General features: G+C 41.4%; 1 protein-coding gene across 1 annotated transcript in view; it reads left to right on the forward strand.

Annotated features, from left to right (window-relative positions):
• LOC126237206 (suppressor of lurcher protein 1-like) overlaps window positions 1-26,088 on the forward strand; it is a 732,293-nt gene that overhangs the window by 528,535 nt on the left and 177,670 nt on the right. The window contains exon 2 of the mRNA XM_049947086.1: window positions 820-1,006. The gene's annotated coding sequence lies outside the window, so the exon portion shown is untranslated. The remainder of the gene's footprint in view (window positions 1-819; window positions 1,007-26,088) is intronic.

The raw sequence follows: 26,088 nt of genomic DNA on the forward strand, positions 1-26,088 counted from the left end.
CAAATGTTCTCAGTTGAGCAGAGATACGGTGACCTTTTGGCCAAAGTATGGTTTGGCAAGGACGAAGACAAACAGTAGAATTTCCCGCCCTGTGCGGGCAGGCTATCTTCCTGAAATGTAGGGCCAGGATGGCTTGCCATGAAGGGCAACAAAGCGGAGCATAGAATATCATCGACGTACAACTCTGCTGTGAGGATGCCTAGGATGACAACCAAAAGAGTCCTGTTATGAAAAAAGACGACGCCCTAGACCATCACTACTGGCTGTCGGGCCATGTAGCGGGCTACTGTCGGGTTGGTATCCTGCTACTGTCTGGTGCGTCTCCAGACACGTCTTCGGCCTGGAACTGACTGGAGTAGAATTGTCTTCAGTTATAAGTCACGCTTAGAACTGAGCGAAGATGTGTTTGTCTGTACATGTACATCTACCGATTTACGTCCCATTCGGACAATTCCCTCGTGGTGCGACGTTTTGTTGGCCTTAGTGTTTGAAACGAAACTGCATTTTTTGAAGGACTTCGACTGTAGTTACTATATATTTCACAACTGCAATTCCGGTCTTCGCGCCATTTTCAAGTGGTACTGCAAAAGATTTTGCTTCAGTACCACTTGCAGGCAGTTGTGAAAGGAATAATTTCTTAACGTAGAATATGACGTCCTTTAGAAGATTCTACACGACTGTTAATACTGACCGTGAGAAGTTAATCAGAAACTGCATTTGCTGAAAACGCCATTTGGTTACTTCGCATAGCAGGTTTGCAGACCGGGCAGATCATGAGCCTGACTCTGACGCTCGCCTTCCTGTCTGGTGTGCCCACAGCGTCCAACTGCGACGCGACGCTGAGCAGCGACCTGGTAAAGAACGGGTCGGTGTCGTCCCCCGGCTACCCGGACCCCTACCCGCCGGGCAGTCACTGCCGCTACGACTTCCAGGGGCGCGGCAAGGAGCGCGTCCAAGTGGTCTTCAACGACTTCCTGCTGCACCAGCCGCCAGAGAGCCACAGAGAGTGAGTATCGCACTATTGCCCTCTCCTACAGTAGTGTGCAGAGGTTCACATTTGGAAACCAGTTCTTCACTGGCGACCAGTCCTTTTGTGGAACCAGTTTTTTTCTTTTTTCTTTTTCCTCGCTCACTGTTTTTTTTATCTACTTATGTAGTACCGTATGCCTATATCAAATTTTAATTTATTTAGATAGACCAATAATCAATACAATAATAAAAATAGGTGTGGCGTTACACTACGAGAAGTCAGTACTTCCACTGCCTAGAGACATTGAAATAAATCAGTGATGAAGGTTGAAATTTTGTGCCGGACAGGAACTCAAACCTGGATACTCCACTTCTCTAGAACGGTTGCCCTAACCCCCTTGACTATCTTCGTAGGCTTCCCGTCCAACCCAAATTCTCAACCTGTCACGTGCAAGTAGAGGTCCACTGCAGTAACCCCAATGCTCGTAGCAATCACTAAGTCCAGCAGGGGGTTTGGAAGATACGAGGTGCGACAATAAAGTATGGAGACTGATGAGAAAAAAATGTTGCTTATCGTTTTAGTCAAGTTCAGTGTTGTCGCCTTCAAAGACGTTTCCTTCTGAATGCACACACTTTTTCCAGCGCTTCTGCCATTGATGGTAACATTTCTGGAACTCATCTTCTGTAATATCCTCCAAGACCTTCGTCTCAGCTTTTTGACATCTTTTGTTGTTTGAAAATGGGGTCCTTTGAATCGCCGTTTTGACTCTTGGAAATAGAAAAAAGTCGCACGGAGCGATATCTGGTGAATAAGGTGGCTGTGGTACTACTCAAATTTGAAAATTGCTGTACTGACAGAGCAGTATGGGATGGCGCATTATCGTGATGCAGAATCCAATTATCAGCAATGTTGGCACGCACACGGAGAACTCTTTTACGAAGTCTTTCTAAAATTTCTTTGTAGTAATATTGGTTAACTATTTGTCCAGGAAGCACCCACTGTTTATTAACAATTCCCTTGGAATCAAAGAAGCACACAAGCACGCATTTCACTTTTGACTTTGACATGCGAGCTTTTTTTGGTCTGGGTGATCCCTTTGAGCACCATTGCGAACTTTGGCGTTTTGTCTCTGGATCGTACTGGAAAAACCAAGTTTCATCACCAGTGATAACACGGCTCAACAATTCTGGATTGATTTCCTGTTGCTGTAACACTTCGGCTGCCACATATTTCCATGTTTCTCACTGTTGTGCTGTGAGATTTTTGGGGACCATTTTTGCACAAATCTTTCTCATACTAAGATCTTCAGTTATTATTAGACGAACCGTTTCTCGATTGATGTTCAATTCTTCTGCAATCGTTTTCATGGATAATCTTCGATCAGATCGTACGAGTTCACGCACCCTGGCCAAATTGACACCCATCCGTGAGGTTCATGGTCGGCCACTGAGGTCTTAATCTTCAGCATTCGTTCGGCCTTCACTAAACATTTTATGACAACGAAAAACTTGAGCTCTTGACATAACCTCCTCTCCAAAAGCCTTCTGAAGCTTACCGTAAGTTGTCGTCACGTTTTCACCCAATTTAACGCAAAAAGACCGTTGCGCAATATTATGCGGTTCCATGTCTGTGACGAGAGACACAAACACGTATTAACTTGTTACAGCACAACTCATGACTGAGCAGTTCCATCGATGTGCCACCTGGACTAGAAGCAGTGTATAGACCAAGGTCAAAGATATTGTGCCAACGCAAGCCTGCAGGGTTGCCACATCTTGCAAAGAAAATCTTTATTGTCGCACCTCGTATGGCGCACCCGCACTGAAAATACCTAGAACCATCCTCGCCCGTATTTATAATGATTTGTAGTTTCTGTTGCGTCGGATGGGAAGCATGTCCGGATGGCCGAGGCCACTAAAGCAAACATTCTAGAGAATTGGAGCATACGGATTTGAGTCTCTGTATGGCACAAACTTCCAACCTTCACCACTCATTTAATGCAACGTCTGTAGGCCGCTGGACTCCTCGTTTCTCGAAATATAATTTTTTAACAGCATACAGACACCACATTTGTATATAAGTATGGTGTGTCAGTGCGTGCCGCCAAAATTTCGCAAGCCAATTTTGCAGGACCGCGGGGGTTACGTGATAGTTATCCCTCCATCCCCCATCCATTAAGAAGGTTTCGGTTTGGAGCTGTAAGGGTTGGATTCGAAGATATCACGGCGTCGCACCAATGGTCTTCTTAAGGGGAGCAGCTGGGAATCGAACTCCGAAGTGGCTGCGACTGGCCTGAATGCTGAATAAAGTCGTAGAAACTTCCTGGCAGATTAAAACTGTGTGCCCGACCGAGACTCGAACTCGGGACCTTTGCCTTTCGCGGGCAAGTGCTCTACCAACTGAGCTACCGAAGCACGACTCACGCCCGGTACTCACAGCTTTAATTCTGCCAGTACCTCGTCTCCTACCTTCCAAACTTTACAGAAGCTCTCCTGCGAGTTCGAGTCTCGGTCGGGCACACAGTTTTAATCTGCCAGGAAGTTTCATGTCAGCACACACTCCGCTGCAGAGTGAAAATCTCATTCTGGAAACATCCCCCAGGCTGTGGCTAAGCCATGTCTCCGCAATATCCTTTCTTTCAGGAGTGCTAGTTCTGCAAGGTTCGCAGGAGAGCTTCTGTAAAGTTTGGAAGGTAGGAGACGAGGTACTGGCAGAATTAAAGCTGTGAGTACCGGGCGTGAGTCGTGCTTCGGTAGCTCAGTTGGTAGAGCACTTGCCCGCGAAAGGCAAAGGTCCCGAGTTCGAGTCTCGGTCGGGCACACAGTTTTAATCTGCCAGGAAGTTTCATATCAGCGCACACTCCGCTGCAGAGTGAAAATCTCATTCTGGAAAGTCGTAGAATCTCCCAGAACGTTATAGAATCTTCCAGAACTTTCGATATTGTTTCAGATCATTCTGGAATTTTCCAGAATGTTTGAGAATGTTTCAGAATGTTTGAGGATATTCTCCGTTGTTCCGTTATCCCATTATGTTGGTGATACACTTTATATGCTCCAGCTCAGAAGGGTATATGTAGACGACGGCGCGATACATGCACCACTATATTTTTGTAAACCGATTAATGTGTATCAAGGATAAGTAAGAAATAATAGAAAGTGAAATAAAATTGAAGTGAAAGTGAATTGCGGAAGGTAGGGAAAAGTCTATTAACTGGAATTTTATTATGTTACGCAACATTAAAATATAAAAGATGCCGATATACAAAATAGAAGATCTTGCCAGTGATGAACTGACAAGAAAGAAACACGACAGTGAAGAAATGAAACAGATTAGAAGCAAGAAGCATGTTTAGCTTCACAATCGAAGAGAATAAAGAGATTAAGAGAAAACCTATATCTGTGTCTACGAGGATACTCGTCAAATCACACTTGAGTGCCTGACAGAGGGTTCATCCAACCGCCTTCACAATAATTCTCTATTATTTCACTCTCGAACAGCGCACGGGAAAAACAAACACCTATATCTTCCTACGTAAGCTCTGATTTCCCTTATTTTTTTAATGATGATCGTTTCTCACTATGTAGGTCGTTGTCAACAAAATATTTTTTGAATTTGGACGAGGAAGTTCGTGATTGAAATTTCGTGAGAAGATTCTGCCCCAACGAAAAACGCCTTTGTTTTAATCACGTCCACCCTAAATCCTGTATCATGTCCGTGACATTCTCTCCGCTATTTACCGATAATATAAAATGTGCTGCCTTTCTGTGAATTTTCTCGATGTACTCCGTTACTCCCAGGTGGTAAGGATCCCACACGGCGCAGCAGTGCTCCAAAAGAGGATGGAAAAATGTGGGTAGGCAGTCTCTTTAGTGGATCTGTTGCATCTTATGAGTGTTCTGCCAATAAGACGTAGTCCTCGGTTAGCCTTCCCGACAATATTTTCTATGTCTCTTTTTCGATTTCAGTTCTTCGTTATTTTAATGCCTAGGTTTTTATTTGAATTTAAAGCCTTAAGATTTGATTAGTTTATCGTGTAACAAAGTCTAACGGATTCCTTTTAGCACTAATGTGGATGACCTCACACGTTTCATTATTTAGGGTTAACTGCTAATTTTTGCGCCACACAGATATCTTTTCTCAATTCTTTCGCAATCTGTTTGATGACTTTACTAGACGATAAACAACAGCATCATCTGCAAACAACCCAAGACGGCTGTTGAGATTGTCTCCTAAATCGATTATATGGATAAGGAACAGCAGAGGGCCTATAACTCGACCTTGTGGAACGCTAGAAGTCATTTATGTTTTACTTGATGTCTTTCCGTCAGTTACTACGAACTGTGACCTCTCTGGCAGAAAATCACGTATCCAGTCACACAGCTGAGACGATATTCCATAAGCACGCAGCTTCACTACAAGCTGCTTGAGACATTCGGGTGTCAAGAGACTTCTGGAAAACAAGAAATAAGGAATCAATCTGATATTCCTTGTCGATAGCACTCAGAACTTCATGTGAGTGAAGATCGAGTTGTGTTTCAGAAGAAACATGTTATCTAAATCCGTGTTGACTGTGTATTAGTAGACGTTTTCTTATAATTCATAACGTTCAAACACAATATATGTATGTTCCAAAATCCTGCTTAGTACCGACGTTAATGTCATGGGCCTGTAATTTAGTGGATTGCTCTTATTGCCTTTCTTGAATACTGGTGTGACCTGTGTAGTTTTCCAGTCTTTGTGTACCGATCTTTCGTCGAGCGAGCTGTTGTACATCACTGTTAAGTATGGAGCTGTTGCATCAGCATACTCTGAAAGGAACCTAACTGGTATACATTTTGGGCCGGAATACGCTTATATTAAGTGACTTCAGTTGCTTCACTACTTTGAGGTTAACTACTTCTGAGGTACTGATGTTAGCAGTTGTTCTTGATTCGAATTCTGGAATGTCTACGTCGTCATCTCCGCTGAAGGAATTTCGGAAGGTTTTATTTTTGTCATCGACAGTTTTCCATTGCTATCGCGTAGAGAAGGCATTGCCGTTAGCATCCTTTACATACGACCAGAATTTCTTTGGATCAAAATGGCTCTAAGCATGACTTAACTTAACATCTGAGGTCATCAGTCCCCTAGACTTAGAACTACTCAAACTTAACTGACCTAAGGACATCACACACATCCATGCCCGAGGCAGGATTCGAATCTGCGGCCGTAGCAGCCGTGCGGTTCCGGACTGAAGTGCCTAGAACCGCTCGGCCACAGCGGCCGGCGTTATTTTTATCAAAACCACGTGCCTAGCGAATCTCTAAGGTACGATGGAAATGTCCAACTGTGCTGGACAATGCAAAGCTCCCTGATATTCCGTATCGGTTGTTTCATTTACTTGTTTATCTTGTGGAAAGAATTATTTGTAACAGTTGACGTGTTCTGCCTTATTTTCTTTGGTTGTTGACGAACACACTGATGCCGGCACAAACTCTGCACTGCTTCTGTATTAATTTCGCTGAATATTATGCTGGCTTTGGCAATAGCAACAAGACGAAAGCGACTACTGACTTCTGATATCTTGCTAATTCACACTGTAGCTATAATATCAGTCGTCAGGTCAGCAGCATGTAGATTCCACAATTCCATGACTGACAAGACGAGATGACTCCATGCTTACTTTACAAGTGTTTTATGCTGAAATCACACACGCTTACCTCCTTCATTGCGAAAGCTGAGTTGTAGTAATGACTTACGGGACGCAAATTATAATTTCAGATACACATGACTGGTTTTCATCAACAAAAGTGACGTTCTATTAACTTACTGTACAATCGCCAACAAGAAACAGCTACAGACAGCGGAGCACACAAGAGACAAGAGCTACGGCGCTGATCTCGAAGCGAGGAAATGTGTGTTATTCAACACCCAGTCCTCAGGCTGGCTTCACGCGGGGCCACTTTGCAGCGCTGCTCAGTGGTTCGTAAGCAGCGCTTCCGCCGACGTTAGTGGTGCTCCCACCGAGCGTTTAAGTGGTGCTCCAAGCACGCGTTAGTGGCCCTGCAAAGAGACGTTGGCGGCGCTGCAAACTCTGCTCACCTCGTGTAAGACACTGAGCAGTAAGTGGAGGATATTTCATTACATGTTCTACAAGACACGATAGAAATTACAATACAAACTTCCCGCCTTCTGCTTAACTTTGTCAGAGAAAGAGATCGTTGTAAGTTTGAGGACACGTCTTGTGCTGCTGGGCTAGAGGATGAGACGCCGATAGACAGCTCTCTACCTGGAAACGCTACTAAATGCATCCCAACAAGGATTGTAGATTAGTTCAAGAAAGAAGGGACATGGAAATGACTTAAATGTACAACAAATCTGAAATCACCATTAAGATGCAGCTGAGATATTTGCTTGAAATACAACTTTCCATGTACTGCATTTGTGAAGTATTGTAGCTACTACAACACAGGCCGCATCGAAAAGAATCATCCGATATGGCACGTCTGTATTTCTGAAACTGATAAACATATGCAAAATTTTGTGTTCTATATGCCCCCATTGAGATGCACGGCTTATGTCAATGCGGTATTCAAATTGTTCCCACACTGCAGCGAGCATGTCTTGAGTTGCAGATTCCACAGCTACTGTTACGTCTCAGTTCACTCACTGTTGTTGGTAACAGAGACACATAAACAGTGTCTTTTATAAACCCCCACCAGATATAATCACATGCAGTCCAGGTCCGGTGATCTTGGAGGACAGTAATGTAAGGTTGAATCATTTGGTCCAGTGCGACCGATCGATCGTTCAGTAATTGTTCGATTTAAAAATTTCCGCACTTCCAGATGCCAGTGTGGTTGTGTCCCATCCTGTTGGAGATGAAGTCGTTCGAAGCAGTGCCCATCTGTGGGAAAGGGAAGTTCTCAAGCATATTGAGATATGTGCTTCCTGTAACAGTGTTCTCGGCAAAGAGAAATGGACCATACACTTTTCCCGCGAAAATGCACAAAACATATTAAATTTTGGAGAGTTCTTCTCATGTTGTAAAAATTCTTGTGGTTGTTCCGTACCCCATATTCTCAAATTATGACGGTTCACCTTTCCATTTAAATGGAATGTTGCCTCGTCACTAAACAGTAAACGTGGAAGAAAACTGTCATTCTCCATCTTCCGAAGTACGAAATTACAGAACTCTACACGTTGTTGTTTGTCATCTTCACGAAGAGCGTGCAGTAGCTGAAATTTGTATGGTTTCATGTGTAATCGTCGACGAAACACGCGCCAGACGTACGTCGGGGTCATATTGAGTTGTCGAGCTGTACGGCGAACGGATTTTTGCGGACTGCTTGTGAAATTATGGCGGATGCGTTCAACGTCTTTGTCAGACACTCGCGGACGGCCCGGCGATTTGCCTTTACACAAACAACTGTTCCTCGGAATTGTTCACGCCACCGTCTAATGCTCTGTGTTGCAAGAGGATCCACACCATACCTAATACGAAAGTCACGCTGAACAGTTATTACTCACCCGCACTGCGCAAAACGCAGAACACAAAACGCTTTATGTTGTCTCGACATCATTTTTACTAGGACTGAAGTGGACGCACACTGCTGCTACCTAGTGGGAACCATGAAAAACTATAGAATTTTCTCTTTCAAAAAATGGTTCAAATGGCTCTGAGTACTATGGAACTTAACATCTGAGGTCATCAGTCCCCTAGAACTTAGAACTACTTAAACCTAACTTAAACCTAACTAAGAACATCACACACATCAATGCCCGAGGAAGGATTCGAACCTGCGACCGTAGCGGTCGAGCGGTTCCAGACTGTAGCGCCTAGAAACGCTCGGCCACCCAGGCCGGCGGCTGTGTGTGAAACCGCTCGTACATCTGCAGCATTTGCCATCGGCAGCGCTGCTAAAAAGTGCTGCTACGTCTGAATGGGTCCTAAGGGTGATCGCTTGAAGTGGGATGCAACTAGCAAACGTCAGGGTTCCTCTATCACACCCTTGGTACGTAGTCGACATAAAGAAGGTACTTTGACGCAATAGACTCTGTTGAACGGAATGTCCACCTGTCTACAAAAGGGCTACGCTAATGGAAAAGTGATGAGAAGGAACAGAAAGAAACATCGCTTTATTTTACGGCCAGTTACGATGCTAGTTTTTCGCCCAATTTAGTGTTAATATTTGCCAATTACAGTGCTAGTTTCTGGGTCCTTGTTTCTGAACTAAGTTTTTAATTTTTTACCGCTATTCATACCTACTGTTGGTTTATTTTTCAACGCTGTTTTTAATTTTTGTGCTATTTCATTGCCTTACAGTGTAATGTTGAATTTGGAAGTATATCTATTGTATTCTTCAGAGTATTCCAAAAAAATCATCCAATTCACCGTATATTCCACATAAATGAGGATAGAATCTTGGGGATAATTTTAACTTACAAATCGTAACTGGAAGTTAACTCTGGGGCCAATTCTAAGTTGCTGGTTTGTGTGGCTGCTGGTAGTGATCTCCTTGCTGCGGCTTGCTAGCTGTCTCGTTAAAGTCACAACGACATTCGAATAACCCAACAATAAAAATAATTTTGTGTTCTCCGTTTTAGCAGACGCTCTACGGTTGCAATTGTGCTGCACGCTTTTTGTCGAGTGTTCGGCTGTATACGTGATGCATTGGTAAGGGGCGTGCGATTGGGCATTTGTCATTGGCCTCCAAGGTTGCCTGTTGTCAATGATATTTCATTGCTTGTGGAAAGTGTCTGTCTATGTGCGCTCTTGTAATACTTACGTGTGAAGGGCGACTGTGCATGGTAGCAGCAATGAGTACAGGAACTCCATACATTCTCCCAAATGTGTGGGATGAGTTTGACTATAGCTTGGATGTTTGCCGTGCGTCTGGTAGAGGGCACATTGAACATTTCTGAAAGGTAACTGAAAACTTTGATGTTAAAAGTAAATGTAAAAATCATCGCAAGCTTTTTATGTGCATGCAAGTAAAAGAGATTTACTTTTAAAATGGACTTGTTCTTTGAAAATTAAAATCCTGTAGTTCTGTGCATCTCCTGAAATTCATCCTAAGTTTCTGTTCTCATTCACGTAGATCAGTGGTTCATAAATGTTAAGAGACCATTACCCCTGAGTCAAGGCAGATATTAGCTAGGACCATCCCCTCCTCCTTCTCCATTACACATATGCACATTACCACATTCACAATGATCAAGAATTTTCTTTCGAAGCTTTTATTTTTAAAATGGTGAAAAGTAAATGATATTTAGATTTTGTGAGCGCTTTATTTTATCACAAATTAGAGAGTCAACAACACAGTTGGTATTTGTTATTTCTAACAACCTCTTTTATAGAGTGATGAAGCGATTTTCAGTGCACGCCGAGTGCTATTACGAATCCTCAGAAATGAAAGCTAACTGTCCACACTCAGGGCTGTCACTTTTTACAAAACATGTTTTCGCCGATCCACTCCTCTCCCTACTGGCACCCTGCACCTCCATTTAAAATCGACCAAGTTAAAATGAGTGCACTATACATACTGTTTGTAAATCAGTTGATTGCTGACTCCTCACATGCGAAATGGCAGAAATTGGAAGAGTTCGGGCTATCAGTGCTTTGTTTCTTACTACTGCCACTAATAATCAATACAGCAGTTTAGTAATCAATACAGCAGTGTAGTAACCATTAAATAGTTATTGTTATGCTGACGACAACAACTAGTCCGTTTACTGTTGCGAAGACTGTAAAGAAGCAATTTCTTGTCTACTACGGGAACTACCTTCAACTCAGAGATTTTCGTGAGATATTTAGGCATTTGATACATTTGTGTCAATTTTAGTGTCGTATATGCACTGTATAAGTATGTTTGTAGCTGATGGACTATGAGAGGAAGATGCTTGTAACCTCCCAACAGATAAATTATCTCCGTAACCTCGCAATAATAAGGTGACTAACCTCCCAATGAAAATGTGACTCATATATAACCTTTCAATAATTAACTGACTGTGAACCTAAACTGGTAAATCTGGACGTCACCAATGCTGCGTCATGGCCCTGAAAAGTCATTCTGAATAAATTTAAAATTCTTACCTCAATGAAGTCACCGGATAACGCGTATATATCCGTTCCTATAATAAATGTTTCTGTCACAGCCCAGCGCAATGCTGGCCGCTAGATTTGTCATGTATAGAAAGAAACAACTGATTTTTCTTTACGATAATCGGGATGACCATGGATAGGAGAAATTAGTAAATCTTTAAATTCAGATGAATGATTGCCAAAAGTTATTTTATAAGAAAGATTATCTCACCTGGTAACCTACAGAAACCTAAAAAATGTTAACCATGACGCTCTTCAAAAGGATTGCTCAGACATCCCTTGGTATGATATAAGCAATGAACCGACTTTAGACGGAAAAATTCGGGAATTATGTCGCAAAATCATTGCACTGTATGATAAACATGCTCCTCAACGCACTGTCAAGGTAAAGAGAGCTCCCACTCCGTGGCTCACCACTGCATTACGCCAGTTAATGAATAAACGTGATGCTGCACATAGGGCCTTCAAGCGTAACCCAACTCCCGATGCGTACGAAGCTTATAGGAAACTCCGAAATAGAACCAAGCAGAGCGTGAGGAATGCCAAAATCAGACATGCCCGCTCTGTCGTATGCGGCATATCAAAACCTGCTGCACTGTGGAAAAAGCTGCGCAGTTTCGGTATAGGGAAGCGAAGATCTGACGCTGTTTATCAAGCGTCTGCAGAAGAATTAAACGATTTCTTCTCAACAGCTGTAAACTGCCACGCAGCGACAAATTACCAGCCCCAAGATATCAATCTCTCGAGAGACAAGTTTTTCCTAAAACATGTCACTACCGGCACAGTACACAAGGCAATTACGAGAATCTCTTCCGAGGCAGTAGGAAATGATGGAGTGAGCATTGGGATGATCAAGAACGTTGTAGACACTATTACTCCAGTTATCACAGACATCTTCAACCTGTCTCTTGTCAGTAGTACATATCCTACTGAGTGGAAGCAAAGTTTAATTCAACCTATACCCAAGACTGACAACCCTAAGTCGCCAGGTGACTACAGGCCGATCAGCATACTACCTGCAATATCTAAAGCCCTAGAATACATCGTCCATGAACAGCTGACGGATTACCTCAAAACTCATAACATCCATGACAATTATCAGTCAGGCTTTCGAAAGCACCATAGTACAGCAACTGCATTAATCAAAGTAACTGATGACATTAAACATGCTATGGACAGACGTGAAGCTACCATCCTAACACTGCTTGACTTTAGCAAGGCTTTTGATACAGTTGACTTTGATATATTACTAATTAAAATGAAGCAGCTGAATTTCTCAAACAGCGCAATACACTGGTTCGACAGCTACCTCAAAAACAGAAGTCAACAAGTCATTTGTGGGTCGGAAAAGTCATCATGGAAAAACGTGCGCTCTGGAGTTCCCCAAGGCTCCGTCCTTGGTCCATTACTCTTCTCACTGTACATTAATGATATTTCTTCAGTGATTCACTCCTGCAACTACCATCTATATGCCGACGCCATCCAACTGTACATAAGTGCAAGCCCCAAGAACATTGCTGACGCAGTAGCAAGTATGAACGCAGATCTTTGCTCTGTTTCTCGATGGGCACAGAACCTAGGTCTGAAACTAAACCCCAAGAAATCCCAGGTCATACTTATATCTCATCCAAAGTTAATCAGTCGGTACTTTCACGAAACAGTCCCTCAAATACACCTCAATGGTACCCAACTACCATACCAAAAAACAGTAAAAGACCTTGGAATAATCTTGGATGAACACCTAAACTGGGAAGAACAAACAGTTACAGCTTGCCGGAAATCGCTCTCCTCCCTACATGCAATTCAGAAATTTAGAAAAATATTTCCAACCCATGTTAAACAAAAATTAGTCCAAACACTAGTCTTGCCTAATCTTTACTACTGTGATGTAGTTCAACACGGCACAAATAGTGAAAATTCGAGACGCCTCGAGCTAGTGATGAACGCTTGCGTTAGATACGTATGCAATATACGGTTGTATGATCATATCAGTCCTTCATACTCCCAGCTAGGTTGGATACGCCCACATAAGGCACGCGATCTCCACACGATGTGCTTACTTCATCGATTTCTTAGCCACTGGTGCCCCCAATACTTATCTTCTCACATTAAACACCTATCATCATTCCACAACCGCAATACCAGATCGGATACGTCTAGCATCTTGGCTGTACCTTTACATAACACAAAATCTTTCTCCATGTCATTCTCCATCTCAGCCATACGACTATGGAACGCGCTCCCCTGTGATCTGCGTCTTATCCGGAACCACTCAACATTCAAGAGTGAACTCAAGACTTACATATTAGGGACGGTATAGCCACTATTGTTGGGCCCCTCTCATCTCTTTCTTTCTCCTCTCCATCATAGCTTCGAATTTTACCATTCTATTTCTCTTCCTCTAACCTATCTACCTCTTCTATATCTCTTTCACCCCATTCTATCGTCTTATGTCTCTGCTTGATGAGAATAACTCACAAGCTGCAAGAATATAACGAGAAAATTCCCAACTAGCAATAGGACTGACATTCATAAAAGAAAAATATGTTTACTTTCATATACATAGTCATTATTATTATTATTATTATTACTATTATTATTATTCTTGATTGTTATAATTAATTTTTTATTGTTATAATTATCATTGTACTACGTTTATAATCTCTATTTTTTTCTTAACATTAATACTGTATAACATGTAATATGTCCTTAATGTTCTGTAGAAACTGAAATTTGTTGAATCTGAGTATGCCTGGTTAGGTGTAAGAGAGGGCCTGAAGGCCCTAATCTTGCCAGGTAAAATAAATGCATAAATAAATAAAATAAATTATTAAAAGATTTTTTAAAAACATTTACATGCAACTTGATATAACAATAGTACAAACTCAGTTGTTACAAATTACATATGCGCGCGGCTATGAATAGTAATTCTTGATTTTACCTTATAGTATATCGCTCTGGCACGACCATCGCTCTCCACGACCGGCCCGACCACCCCACTGAGAGCTACTACCACTACTGCTGCCGACACTGCTCTCTGGTCTGCGATTCTATTGTAGTTTACATATCGCAAGCAGCGTGTAAGCAATCCATCGAAATTACATCTGCTCGAGTGCGCTAGCAATAAATTCCTTAGTCATGAACCTCTTACATGCTGACACATTCGTTTCACAAGCAGTAACCTCCTCCAAATCGTCTTACGCGTTAATACTAGTGTTCGAAATTCAAAAACAATGTAATTACTGCTAGCATATGCAATCAGTATCACAGGCTGACCAAAGAGCGATATTTTAAAAATAATATAGCTTTGTGACCGAAACACACTGAATCATGTTCTTTTTACCCCTCAAAAAATTTTATTTTACCCCCGTTTAGCAACTACTGATGTAGACGATATAGCCTGTTTTGAAGCTTGCGCTTATTGATATCACACATCACATATATTCCACTAACTGAAAAAGAAAAAAACTGATATTATAGCTACTCAAATCTTATTAACTGAAGAATGCTCTGCAACCTAACATTGCTGAAAGTTTTTCGAAACAAAACATGTTTCTAAGGTAGCTTCGGAAACATTACACCTCTGATATGTTAACACTCCTTGTGATAAGAGATCGGAGAATATGGCAGTAGGGCATATACGTCTGATATTACGTCTAGTGCGTCATATTTCATCAACGAACTTTCCACTATAATAAATCCGTCACTAAGCCGTTTTAAGATGGAACAGAGGTAAAAATTTATTCAATGTCATCAGACTTCTCAACCTGTTTCCACAACAGGTCGCACAAAAAGCGACACATTTCGAAAAGACCTTTCATGCAGTGTATTATTTAAACTTTATATGCTCGCATTTAACATTTCTAGGACGTAAATTAACATGGCGCCTGTTCAGTTTTCCCCTATCAACCCAAGTCAGGTACGTGGCATTATACCCTAAACAATTTTTAATGTTAGTGGAATGAAGTTCCTGTTGGCACCCTCAACTTTAGTCCAGCTCGAGGTCAGACTGGCTGGCAGAAGCAAACCTGAGCAGCGACCATATTCATTTGCGCATTTACAGTGCTGAAGTACCGAATTTAGTGGCTCTCGTATTTTTAATTTCGTGCTATCAAAATAGGCAGCTTGAATGGTGCGTATAAAAATGCTAACAGAATAGCCAGCAGGGCATATAGGTTACATCTAGGGCATCAGTTCCTCGCTCGACAAATTAACGGTAACTGTAGGGCTATACGTGAAGATCACCTCTGAGAAAAAAGTAGAGGAGAGTGTTGTAACTGGTGCATCGAGTACCCAGGAACATATGATGTTTCCTGGTCGTGTTTCAATCTAGTGACTGATATTAGAATCACAAAAAGGAATTCGCGGTAGAAAACGCCACAAATCGTTTCCAGCATTTTCTCCTGTTTTTGTTGTTATGAAACATGAAGTTGTGATTTGTGCATCGTTTTTAAATATTAGGAGCTCTGTATAATATATTGAAGCTGTTTGAAGGATATTGATCATTTTTCTGTTAAAGAGTGATATGCTGAGTGAAACTGTGTCTATTTTTAAAATTAATTATGTAACGTGTGGGTGGTTAAGACATAGTTCGTCAGTCGTGCGCCATCTTGTACCTTGAAACAAAAGAACGTCGTCTACAATGGAACTCGTGATATTTGGAAGTGAACTGATTTCCTTTAATGTCTTAACGATTTTCCCTGTCTTGAAAATGAAAACTTATGTTGTTTGCCAATAGCTTTTATTTCAAAATTTTTTTAAATTATAACTCGTTTCTTATAATACTTCTTAATTTGCTTTCACTTATTGAATTTTGGTATACAGTAGAGAAATAATGTAACTCATAAACTATTAAATGCACTGTTGACAAGTTTTCTTGAATGTAACACTTCTAAATAGAATAGACTATTTGTTCTTAGGTAAATGACCATGTAGTACCTTGTTACAGTTTCTTACATTCAGAAAAACCTTATTCTTTTCGGATTATTTTTTGCAGTATAAGAAAAATTGTGCAGTATACATTAAACGAATGCAATCATTAAAAAATGGAAAAAGAAAATATATTGAACTTCTAGTACGGGCTGGCTAGAGAGGAAGTCTGCAACGTGTTGCCCTGCAGATACAATTTCAACATTAAATAACTAATATTAAAAAACTGCTCCCTACAAATTTTTATTTCTATATATGAAAAATGTTATGTTACAATGTTTCGTAAAAACCGCCGATTTCGCGTTGTTTGCCGCGTCACCGTTTCCATTAAATTTTCTTACCCCTAGTGACGAGTAACACATTCAAGTTATATATACCTGCAATATTTGAGATGCACTGAACTTTCATCATAGGTTCAGACTGTATGTCGCTCCTGGATTCGAAAACATTGCGTACATACTCTTAATCATAATTAACTGCGTCAATACTTGAATCTGCAGGCTGGGAAATAATCTGTTGCCAGCCTCTCAGAACTCCTACAAATGAAAGCGTGTTACTATTTTACAGAGAGTAGAGAGGATTCAATGTGAAATGACAGGTAAGGTGATCTCCGAATGCTAAATAGGACAAGAACTCCGCACAAAAAGCACGGCCTGGGGTCTCGGTCTAAGATGCAGTTTGAATCTATCATTATAGGTGTAGAATGTGATCTTATTTTGATTATGATCCGAATATTGCAAAGTGAACATACTTACATGTTTCGGGTTATTTAACATTCTTCAAAAATTGTTTACGTATTAAAACGCAATTATGGTCAAGTGAAGTACTATAATAGCAACTTTTTTTGGAAATTTGATCCTAAAGCATCGATGAGCTATACTATAAGTGCAAACCGATCAGTCTGTTGGTATTATGGATTATAATGTAGCATAATTTAGTATTCATCTAAAAACATTTTTCTCAAGCGCAATTACAAAAGGCACCTTCTGTTATTGTTCAGGCACACATAACCCATATGGCACGTTGACAGCTGAACAATGAAAATGGTTATTAAAACCACAGTCGATTACCTCTGTTAAGAAGTCTACCACCCAATAAAGCACCTCTCTCAAGTAATTAAAACTGAATTTGAAGCAGCACCGAATGAACTGAAACTGAAGAAAGGTCCAGGTCCAGATGAACTCCCAAATGAAAAATGAACTTCCTAAATGATAAATCGCTATCATGTAAGTGTAACTCTTTCCACAAGATTTTGTACAAAACGTAACGTTTCGTTTTCATAACGAAGGGATACGACTAACTGCTCCACTTACGGAATGATAACTCCAGTTTCACATGTAATAAAAATACAACCAAGTTAAAAAGAAATAGAATAAAATGTAAAACAATAGTGGAATGGAACTTAAATATCACTTCAGATTTAGACCAAAAATAGCGACTAGAGAAGCCATGGTAAACTTGAAGACTTTGCTGGGGAGAAGGTTCGATTGAAATAGGAACACTTACATAGCCTTTATTAATCGATACAAGGGATTTGACAGCATTAAATCAGACATATTACCAAAAATCTTGACAGATACACATTTAGACCATCAAAATAGAACAACAATATTAAACATGAGTAAAAACCAAAGTGCGAGAACAGAGTGAAACCCAAATTAGAAAAGGGGTAAAACAAAGGTGCACGTTATCACCTATTTGCTTCACCTATTCGGTGAAAGCTATGACGATCTTCAAGGGAAAAACATCTGGAGTTACTGATAACGGAATTCCCATTCGCTACACAAAATTGGAAAATGTTGCAGAATATACTTTCAAAATTCCTAGTAACTATGGAGAGAAACCTAAATCAATGACCAAATCAAAAACCAGGAGTGAACTTGATTTCAAAACTGAAAGAAACAGAGTATAAAATTGATTAATTGTTATTCAGGCACTTTTCTTGCATAAGACAACATGTGCAGCATGGAAATCGTAGAAAGAACTGCGACACTAAACGTTCTGTCAAATGAAAGAAGCCAACTACCAGTGGACATTTTGTTTATTGTAGAAAAGAACTTACAGTAAAAGAGCTTGCGTACAAAGTGTCATTCCCCAGCTGTCCTGCTAGTACGTAGGGAAAACAGGCAGAAACTTTAAAACCCGTTTTCAAGAACATGTAAGACCAAAAATCTGTTAGAACAACTGGAGATATAGCTCCACAAAATAAAATAAAAAAACAAAAACAGAATCTATGTTAAACGAACAGAGATTGCAAGCCTCAGTTATTTCAGTAATTTTAAAGACCTATTGTAAAGCAATTCCTTGTGTATGTCTATTGTGTAACAATTAGATCTCCGGCACTACGGATAAATTCATCTTTGATCACACCAAGAACAGAAACATCTGTGAAGTGTTTACAAACATTTGTATGCAAATGTGCCTCTTGAGTGAAGTGATGTGTACGAAAAGTATAGAGAAAAAAATGTTTGATTGTGCTAAAAAGTTTCTTGGATTATGTGGTAAGTTTACACTGTTCAGTTTTTCCACTATTTCACACACATTTTCCGCGTTTGCCTTATGAGATTCATAAGTTAAAATCAAACATTTTCATGACACGAATATACATTTCACCTCATTCAAGAGCAAAAATAAATCACGTATAAGACAAATTACTACGTGTAGAGTAGGTAGAAATAAATATCGTAGTTGCATTTGTTATCAAATGAAATTTATATGATGTAAAAAATATTGAAACACTCCGTTGCTCCGAAAACGTATTATCTCTCGGTCAAGAGACGTACATTTTTTTCAAAGGTTTAAGAATTTTCAAATTAAATGTGAATTTCAATATAAAGTTTAATCATCATACGGTGTTTTGAATTCCTATACAAAAAATGTAATTGTTGATTGAAAAATCTCATGGATTTAAGACTCTTCGAATATAATGTCTTTAACTGCTCTCCGATAGCTTCAGCTTCCAAAGTTATGTACGTTGTTTGCTCGGGTTCATCTCTTGTCAGAGTTCAACAATAAATCAAAGAACGCAGCTTGCGCAAGATCAATAGGAACTTCTAAGTATTAGATTGTTGTGTTAAGCTGACAATGGTGACTGAGTGAAGAGTATCTGCTTGTTTCTATGGATGTAAATCAAAAAAATGCTTAGAGAAATAATGGCATCGCGTAAATCAGACATATGCACTTCAATAAACATAGGATAATAACATGCTTTTCCTCTCATAATTCGAAGGCAATTACTTGGATGCATTTTGTATCTTCCGTAGATGATTTTTACAATAGCTCACCACGATGTCGGCTGTGTTAAGCATAGGGTGTCAATTATTGAACTATATGGAAAAGAAAACGAAAGTTAGTTACAATCTAAGGCTGCACGCACTTTATTCAACGTGTAAACGTCACTACAGATATTCGGATTTTGGTTACGACACGTTCGATATGGCTGCCATCACTTGCGATGATTTGGCGCAATCGAATAGCGAAATACTGCATGACCCGCTCAAGTGTTGGAACATCTATGCTGTCGATGACCTCCTGAATGCTTTCTTCTCAGAAACAGTTTTGGGGTAGTCGTTTTACACCTTGTCTTTAATAGAGCCCTACAAAAAAGAGTTGCATGTATTCAGATCCGGAGAATATGGCGGCCTCTGTGTACCTCAGAGTCAGAATGGAGTCACGTAAGTGCTCCTCCAGGACATCAAACACTCTCTTGCTCCGATGGAGGACCGACTTTGCCAACGCTGTCATCACGAACACTACCCGTTCTCTCAAACTTGCGAACCAAATTATTGATTGTTAGCGTACTTGGACTGGTTGTCTTCAGATTTAACTCTGTTGCAAACCTCCTTTGAGCCGCAGTTGGGGTGTTATTGATCGCATAGTAGGCCTTCACAAACACTATATGCTCAAGCACGCTGTACCGCGACATCTTCAAGTGTAAATGGCCGACAACAACAAGACGCGTGCGCATACGCATAATAATTCCCATCATGCCCCGTGGCCAACCGTTCAGTTTGAACTTCCTATCGCAAACCGTTCAAAAGTTGTGACGTTTTTAATTGATATACTTCAATAATTGTTAACCGGTAGGTTTACAAATAAGACACGTTTTATCTATGAGAACATGGGCACATGTTACTCATTTACGTAACCTGATTCTTACTTTGAACTGAGTTACAAATTTTTATAAACGTAAGCCAACCACATACCGAAAGTACATATTCAGAAATTATCCTGTAAGTAGAAGGCATTCGAAAACATACATGTTTTTAAATTTGTGTTTAAAGGCTCCATTACCTGCTAGCATTCTTAATTCGTAATAGAGATGGTCAAAAATAGATACTGCTGCCTACTTTGTTCAATCCAATGCGAAAGAAACGTTCAGTTATGGACTCTGCAAATTATTCTTCTTGCCAGCGTTATATTCAAATTTCTTCTGGTCTTCTCAGAAGATTCATGATAAAGTAAATGCGTAGAAAGGGTGGTATCAATATGCCTAGTTCTTCAAAGAATTACTTGTATGAGGTTCTGCATCTACATAAGTACTCCGCAAGCTAGTCATTTCCTTTCTTGTTTCTCTAGCAGAATGAGCGACGGAAAACTGTCTTTATGCCTCCACATGTGTCATAATTACTCGTATCTTTGTGGTCCTGAAGCGAGATGTATATTGGCGGCTGGAACCAGACATTATCTTCCAGCCACATTTATACGCAATGAATACTCTCCGATGCATATTTATCCATGTGACATAAATGAATGAAAGTATGCAAAGTCATCTATTTTCCATAACTTCATCAACAAAATCAGCAGTTACAGAATGACGAGATGCTGCTGAACTCATTTGCTTACGAAGCTCAAGTCCTGATCTATGTGCACAATTGTGAATACTGGACATCGAGGATTAGATATATCCGTTCCACCTTTCTCTATGTGTCGTTGCTACATCCAGCCATGTACAAAATTAATTGTCAAGACTATGAAAATTCTTTTGGGTTCTTCATTTATTGTTCCTTCTGTAGTAGCACCTCTGTTGGAGTTGATTAAAATATTTTCATTATCGGAAAAATTTGGAGGTCGTTTCTACAGGAAAGAGGTGAGGTCTCGGTATTAAACCCTGTGGAACACCAGTAGTAATCTCTCCCCACTTAGAATAACATTCTTCATCAAATGACGTCCGAGCACTTTCTACCAGTGAAGTATGAAGCTAACCCCTTACTCATTTTACCTTCAAAGCCATAAACTCTGAGCAAATGGCGAGATTGTTTCCCGTACGCTTCTGACGAAAATTCCAGTCAAAGCATTAATCTGAGCAGGCTGCATTACGCACGTTCTCCGTTACTGGTCCTACCCCTTTTCCCCTTATACATAAGGGCTCAAGCTCGGAACGATGAATGGGAAACCGTAATTCCGGAATATTACTCGTGCGTATTAAGTCCATAATACTGACCTGCCTAGCGGACAATATGTGGGACGTTCCCGAAGGAGACACGAGCAAAAAAAAAGGAGAATGAGCTGCAATTTCGGAAGCTAACGCAGTAATTGCGAGCGTCCGGATGGAGCTCGAAATGTGTCCGCAGCGGCAATTTCAAGCGATGTCAAATCAGCAGACGCAGAGGATTGCTGCAATCCGCTCACCGAGAACAACGAGCGTTAATTGCAGAACATTATGCGCCGCGGGGCTGCGGTTTATCGCGTAGGTGCGCTTACCACTGTGAGTTCGCGGTACAGGGGCGGGGTGGGGTATGAAGAGGGTTGAGGGGTGAGGGTCAGCAAGCTGTCCCCCTCCCCGGGAGGTGACGACCGCCGCAATTACTGCCGCGAACGCAATCAGCAGTGCTGCCAGCCTTTCTTGCAGGCCGTAGTAATCGCTGTGAGAATGGAGACGGTCGCTGACAGATGAGGCTCTCGTTGCTCTGGGCCTGAGAAACAAAGCGGCCCCTTCCCACCACTCAGCGAGCGACTATATTCTGCGTGTAAGAGGCCGTAAACGTTTCCAGATTACGCTTTAAGGCCTGGAGGGCGAAATCCACATGTGGGCATGCCCTAAAGGGACGACTAGACGGGTCAATTTCTCGTGACCTCTGTGTTCTTCAGGCCGCTCATTCTTTCTCTCGCCTTCTGCCTTTTTTTTCCCAAAGATGGTTGCTTCCTATTCGGGAGACGGAATTGCTCGTATACGGCTTTCTTTGCACGATATACACTGAATGACAGAAGACGTAGGACAGAGGTAAGGAAGTACAGATGGCGTGTACACAAGATACTAAAGGGCAACTCATTGACAAACAAACAAAAATTACGCGAAGCGAAATGTAGTGTGAGGAGGGCTATGCGAGAAGCGTTCAATGAATTCGAAAGTAAAGTTCTATGTACTGACTTGGCAGAAAATCCTAAGAAATTTTGGTCTTATATCAAAGCGGTAGGTGGATCAAAACAAAATGTCCAAACACTCTGTGACCAAAATAGTACTGCAAAAGAGGATGACAGCTTAAAGGCCGAAATACTAAATGTCTTTTTCCAGAGCTGTTTCACAGAGGAAGACTGCACTAGTTCCTTCTCTAGATTGTCGCACAGATGACAAAATGGTAGATATCGAAACAGACGACAGAGGGATAGAGAAACAATTAAAATCGCTCAAAAGAGGAAAGGTCGCTGGACCTGATGGGATACCAGTTCCATTTTGCACAGAGTACGCGAAGGAACTTGCCCCCCTTTCTAGCAGCGGTGTACCGTAGGTCTCTAGAAGAGCATAGCGCTCCAAAAGATTGGAAAAGGGCACACGTCATCCCCGTTTTCAAGAAGGGACGTCGAACAGACGTGCAGAACTATAGACCTATATCTCTAACGTCGATCAGTTGTAGAATTTTGGAACACGTATTGGTTCGAGTATAATGACTTTTCTGGAGACTAGAAATCTACTCTGTAGGAATCAGTATGGGTTTCGAAAAAGACGATCGTGTGAAACCCAGCTCACGCTATTCGTCCACGAGACTCAGATGGCCACAGACACGGGTTCCCAGGTAGATGCTGTGTTTCTTTACTTCCGCAAGGCGTTCGATACAGTTCCCCACAGTCGTTTAATGAACAAAGTAATAGCATATGAACTATCAGAGCAATTGTGTGATTGGATGGAAGAGTTCCTAGATAACAGAACGCAGCATGTCATTCTCAGTGGAGAGAAGTCTTCTGAATTGATTTCAGGTGTGCCGCAGGGGAGTGTCGTAGGACCGTTGCTATTCACAATATACATAAATGACCTTGTGGATAACATCGGAAGTTCACTGAGGCATTTTGCGGATGATGCTTTGGTATATTGAGAGGTTGTAACAATGACAAATTGTACTGAAATGCAGGACGATCTGCAGCGAATTGACGCATGGTGCAGGGAATGGCAATTGAATTTCAACGTAGACAAGTGTAATGTGCTGCGAATGCATAGAAAGAAAGATCCCTTATAATTTAGCTACAATATAGCCGGCCAGCAACTGGAAGGAGCTAATTCCATAAATTATCTGGGAGTAGGTATTAGGAGTGATTTAAAATGGAATGATCATATAAAGTTGATCGTCGGTAAAGCAGATGCCAGTCTGAGATTCATTGTAAGAATCCTAAGGAAATGCAATCCGAAAACAAAGGAAGTAGGTTACAGTACACTTGTTTGCCCACTGCTTGAATATTGCTCATCAGTGTGGGATCCGTACCAGATAGGGTTGATAGAAGAAATAGAGAAGATCCAACGGAGAGCAGCGCGCTTCGTTACAGGATCATTTAGTACTCACGAAAGCTTTACGGAAATGATAGATAAACTCCAGTGGAAGACTCTGCAGGAGAGACGCTCAGCAGCTCGGTGCGGGCTTTTGTTGAAGTTTCGAGAACCTATCTCCACCGAGGACTCAAGCAGAATATTGCTCCGTCCTACGTATATCTCGCGAAGAGACCACGAGGATAAGATCAGAGAGATTAGAGCCCGCACAGAGGCATACCGACAATCTTTCTTTCCACGAACAATACGAGACTGAAATAGAAGAGAGAACCGATAGAAGTACTCAAGGTACCCTCCGCCACACACCGCCAGGTGGCTTGCGGAGTATGAATGTAGATGTAGATCTGTCATTTGTACCGATATGATTCACGTGAAAAGGTTTCAGAAGTGATTATGGGACATGACGGGAACTTTCAGACACATGGGATATTCCATTTCGGAAGTCGTTAGGGAATTCAGTATTCCGAGATCCACAGTGTCAATAGTATGCCGAAAATACCACGTTTCAGGCATTAACTTTCAGCACGGACAACGCAGTGGTCGACGGCCTTCACTTTACGACCGAAAACAGCAGCGTAGCGTAGAGTTGTCAGAGCTGGCGGACAAACAATAATGCATGAAAAATCCCAGAAATCAGTGTAGGATTTTCGATGAACGTATCCATCACGAGAGTGCGGCAAAATCAGGCGTTAATGGCTTATGGCAGCAGCCTACTGACTAGAGTGCCTTTGCTAACTGCACGATTTCGCCTGCAGGTGACTGGAAAACCGTGCCTTCATCAGATGAGTCTCTATTTCAGTTGGTAACAGCTGATGGTATGTTGCACACCCTACGAAGCCGTGGACTCAGGTTGTCAATAACACACTGTGCAAGCTGGTGGCGACTCCATAATGGTGTGGAATGGACTAGGTTCTCTTCTCCAACTGACCGATCATTGATTGGAAATTTATTGTTCGACTACTTCGAGACCATTTACAGCCATTCATAGACTTAAAGTTTCCAAAGAACCATTTAATTTCTAAGGATGACAGTGCGTCAGTAGGATTAAAATTCGAAGAGAAAGGAATTCAGTGATGAAATTCGCCGATGACATTGCTGTCCTGAGTGCAAATGAAGAAGAACTTCAGGATCTGTTGAATGGAATTAACAGCCTGATGAGCGCAGAATATAACCGAGAGTAAATAAAAGAATGACGGAAACATTGAGAAGTAACCGAAATGAGAACAGCGAGAAACACAAGATCGGAATTGGGATCATGAAGTAGACAAAATTAAGGAATTCTGTTACTTATGTAGAAAAATAATCCGCAACGGATGGAGCAAGGAAGACATCAGAACCATACTAGTACTTACAGAGGACACTCTTGGCCAAGACAGGTCTACTAGTGTCAAACATAGGCCTTAATTTGAGGAAGAAACTTCAGAAAAGTTTGCGTTTGAAATATTGCATTCTATGGTAATGAAACAAGGACTGTGGGAAAAACGGAATAGGAGAGAGTTGAAGCATTTGGGATGTGGTGCTAAGGAGAATGTTGAAAATCGGATGGACTGATAAGGTAAGGAATGAGCAGGTTCTTTGCAGAATCGACGAGGAAAGGAATATATGGAAAACACAAACAAGAAGAATGGACAGGTCGATAGGATATCTGCTAAGGCATCAGGGAATAAATTCCGCGGTACTAGAAGGAATTGTACAGGGTAAAACCTGTAGAGAAAAAAGAGAGTTTGGAGTACGCCCTAGAAGTAATTGTGGACGTATGTTGCAAATGCTAGTCAGACATGCAGAGGTTGGCACAGGAGAGGAATTCGATGCGGGCCGCGTCAAATCAGTAAGAAGACTGATGACTCAATGAATAAATAAATAGAATAAAATCAAAAATAAAACGCCTCTCGAACACAGTACAACAATGATTTTGCGTGTTATTTATTCTGAAAGCCGTTGGTAGTTTCCCAGAAATATATAGCACTAGATGTCTAGGCACAGGTCATGAAATTCCCGTACAGTACGGACCGGAGGACTTCGAGCGCGGAGATGGCGCCAAAAAAGCGTCCGATATGCGTTTCATTGGATTCAGATCACGCGAATTCGGAGGCCAAGACATTTACGCTAGTCCGCTGTAACGCTCCTCAGAGTACTGCAGCAGGACCCTCGCCTTGCGACACGGACTGTTATCCCGCTGGAAAACGTCGTCCTTCGGGGCAGACCTCGAACGTTAAGAGATGCAGGTGGTCCGCAATAACATACGCGTGGTCCACAGATGTCATGGTCCGCCCTGGAGGATAAGACAAATATCCCCAATCAGCCTGCGTCCGTCGTTCGCCTTATTGACAGCTAATGCGGACCCGACCA

Source organism: Schistocerca nitens, chromosome 2 (assembly GCF_023898315.1).
Source record: "Schistocerca nitens isolate TAMUIC-IGC-003100 chromosome 2, iqSchNite1.1, whole genome shotgun sequence".
In the NCBI taxonomy this organism is placed as follows: Eukaryota; Metazoa; Arthropoda; class Insecta; order Orthoptera; family Acrididae; genus Schistocerca; species Schistocerca nitens.